Raw genomic sequence first — 3,937 nt, 5'->3', positions numbered from 1 at the left:
GCGCGATAAGCGCGAGAGGCATTATTACCGAAAGGCATCGCTACAAAATCCCGACCCAGGTTCGCCAATAAAAGTCTGTGTCGTCATTCACAGTTTTGCGACTGTTCACCGCAACTACTACGTGACAATATATACAAAATTCATGACGGCACATTATTTTTCATGTTTTGATAACTATTTTTATAAATATCTAAACGAGCGCTAACGCCGTACCATGACGATACCCAATGTACCGCGTGCACTACATTGTCAAGGCGTGTCGCAAGACCTTGTTTCGAATAGTTCTAAATAACACGTTTGATCGAATGCCAACATCCTGGCCTCCAGCAAACCCTCAGTAAGAAATAATCCGATCCGTCCTTGCAACTTGAATTCGCGGCGCGTAAAGCTATGACGCTCAAAGGCTGGCGGAGGGCATGGATGCACCTGCCTTAGTGTCGTACAGGAATGCGTCACAGACATAATGGCCGTACGAACTAATAGTTGAACGAACAGCAAGCGAACGACTAAACGAACGACCAGAGACTAAATTAACGACGACTAAACCAGACAGTGAACGAGCGGCGACCGCATGTTTTCTTTGCGAGTGCTCCACCCCGCATCGTAACCTTCACACACTTTAAAGCTCACGCGAATTAGCACGTACACTCAGCCACCAAATATTGCGGGGGCGCGAGCGCGTGGCGAAGCGGTCCTCCTCTCCTTCTAGCGGCGCACCCCTGGTGTCGAGACCTGCACTTGCGCGCATGCGCGTCCGTCATTGACTGCAAGCGTGCATGTTCCCGCGCTTGCTCTTTGCGCGCCGGCGATATCCGAGTGTAGTCGCGAGGTGGCGGCTTCGACGGGCATAACTTAAAATCCCGATATAAAAAGTACCACCATCTACTCTTTCCTCCGGCGCCTCCTCTCCTAAAGCGCTTGCTTTTTTCTTTACTTTTTGCTTGCGAAGCCAATTCGACGGTGCGCACCTAAGAAGTCCACGTTGAAGCTTTCAGGCCGGCGCGCGCGCCGCCGCCGCCGCCGCCGGCGACTGCGGCTGCGCAGAGGACTTTCAACATGGCTCTGAGGCGAAAAAAAAGAAAATATAAAGAGTGAAAGCGCGCGCTATCATCGTCCAATCGAGATACGGGAGAGAGAGAAGCGGCGTTTATCAAAGGATGGCGGTACTTTTCTTATATAGGGACTTTAGCATAACTACGTGAACAGTGAGCTGGCGTGCGTAGCTGCGCCGCTTTGTGTAGCGTCACGAGCGCGGATGCATATCTCCCGGTCGCGAACGCAACAACGTAGTTCTTGTTTCTGCGTTTGGCCTTTTCGCGGCCAATCTTCGTTCTTTTTCTTTTTACGAACGGGGCGTTCTCTCGCAGAACAGCGTGGCAGAAAAGGCGCTCTAATAGAAACGACAGCAAGACGAACATGAACTCTTTATTTTCGTTATGTAACGTGAAAATACAAAATAAAGTCCATGCTGTAAAAAGGGAGCGGAAGAAGAGGTGGATGGCAGGGAGAGGGAGCATGTTTTGGACACGGTAACAGTCCGATTTAAAAGAAAGAACCGAATTATCAATTTCTGATTAGCTTCGTCAGCTTCATGAGAATAGCGCAATCTTGCAGCATGACATGGTCTATAGAAGAGAAAAACATTAACAAAATGCTTTGCATTTACCTTACGATGGCTAAAAAAGCAAGGTAAAGTTAGGTCGTATTTGACCACAATCTTTAAGAAATTATTTAGGAATTTAGTGCAGTTGATCAGGCAATGAGACCCTGCTTTCTTTGAGAGGTGATGGCCCTAGTAATGCGTGAAGTTTCGTTCACAGAAATGACTTCGGCCACCTTTCTTGGCATAAGTCATAGAGGGCGGCCACTATTCTGGCCGGAGCGCGAACAGCTCCCATTCTTCACTTATGACCGCCCAAAGAGCGTCAGCCGTGGCTCTGGAGAGCTTTCGTTTGGAAAGTCGCGACTTGATGAGACCCATACGTTCTCGATGGATTCATGTCAGCGCCATTTGGTGGCCACTGTAGGTTGGTACGGCCAAGTTTTCGAGCGCGGTGGTGACTCTGTGTGCCATATGCACGGGGCTCCTGTCTGGCTGAACAGGTACAGCCCGTCCGGGAAAGGCCCATCCAATACGTAAGGCACCAAGGTATACTGGATCAGCTCGTGTGTAGGCCGCCGTGAAACTCCCGTCGATGCGGACGAGAGGGCCGAGGCCACGCCTGCTAATGGCGCCCCACACAGACACCGAACAGCGACCGCTGGACAGCACGCTTTTCATGTACCTGGCGGTGTCTGCGATTGTAGTTGTTGCAATAGACCTTCAGAAATTCTACAAAAACATATCATTCGGTATAATTAAAACGAAAAAGAATGTTTTAGGAAAAGCGCTTACGCTGTACCAGGATCTTACCGTCGCTTTGCATTCCTATAGAAGCACGTGCACATTTAACGGCCGACTAACCATCACAACCAATTTAAGCGATAACAAAGATATTAACTGATGCTTCCCGTGCTCGTATTATAATATCACATGACTATGTCAATTCAAAACAAGACCGCTGCTTACCTGAAATTTATAGGCCGCCACACTCGCTGCTGTTGTCCCAGCGCGTGCAAAAGTGCACTCATCGGAAAAGATACAGTCGAGCATTCTTCCGATGTCCAGCGTCCGTTTGCCATTGCGAATCTAATCGTTGCCGTCGCTGGTCCTCTTTAAGATGAGTTTCTGGCAGCTACGCAACTCTTCAACCCAGCTTCCTTTAGGCGCCGACGTATAGATTCGGTCGAAGCATTTATTGACAGTTCATCGGCAATTTGCCTGGCAGTGAGGAATGGATTCACGAATGCTGCTCCGGCAACTCGAATATCGTCTTCAATGGCTGTCACCCGTGGACGACCAAACGCTTCGCGTCAGTGTGCCGGGCTTCGTCACGGAAGGCCTGAATAATTCGGCTCACTGCAGTCTTTATGCTGCAAATAATTCGTTTGGGTACTCCTTGCATAGAAAGCCTCGTATTGCTCTATCCCACGAGGCGCCATGTTAAACGGACCACTACTTGGTTTGAACGACGATGAGCATCCCAAGCAGCATGCATTACGTTCATATCTTATAGAAATACAGTCACCAAGCTCGAAGACTTCGCTTTTCTCTCCTCCACTGCTTGTAGTGTCCTCGTATGTCTGTACGCCCCTCCTTGCCCTCATATTGCAGCCACATTTAAAGATACGCAGCAGTAATCCTGACTCATAGCGAGCAACATTAACGAAGAAGGGATCAGCACTTTATTGTATCGCCTGTCATCTAAAGGTATACGTATGGGTGAGAAGCCAGTGCAGTCTTTGCCAGCCCATATAGTAGGTTCATTTCTCTGCCATGCTGTTCTGCGGCAGAACGTCCCGTTCTTAAAAGAAAAACAAAGATTGGCCACGTAAAGGCTCAGCGTAGAAAAAATGACTTGTTGCGTTTGCGACGGGGCGATATATATCTGCGCTCGTGTTTCGACAAAAGCGGCCGCAGCGGCGCGGCTGTCGAAGTCGCCACAGCGCCACTCGCAAAAGGTGCACCTCGCGGCTGCACTCGGATATCGCCGGCGCGCAAGGAACACGCGCGGAAACATGCACGCTTGCAGTCAAGGAGGACGCGCATGCGCGCAAGCGTAGGTCTCGACACCAGGGCGCGCCGCTAGAAGGAGAGGAGGACCGCTTCGCCACGCGCTCTCGCACCCCGCAATATTTTGTGGCCGAGTGTACGTCTCAAAGACCCATGATGCTGTCGTTCGGCGACGAACGCACCCCGTAATTCGGTTTCGGGAGAGCACGCACGCTTTTTCCCCTTACATAAAGGTTTTGACCTTTCAGTCAATAACGAGTCACCCATCAGACACCTCTGTGACCTACTGTAGACTCGACTTCCTGTAGACCTAGTCTGCAGAAA

Source organism: Dermacentor silvarum, chromosome 5, assembly GCF_013339745.2.
Source record: "Dermacentor silvarum isolate Dsil-2018 chromosome 5, BIME_Dsil_1.4, whole genome shotgun sequence".
Taxonomy (NCBI): Eukaryota; Metazoa; Arthropoda; class Arachnida; order Ixodida; family Ixodidae; genus Dermacentor; species Dermacentor silvarum.
Note: the sequence above shows the minus strand (reverse complement) of the source record.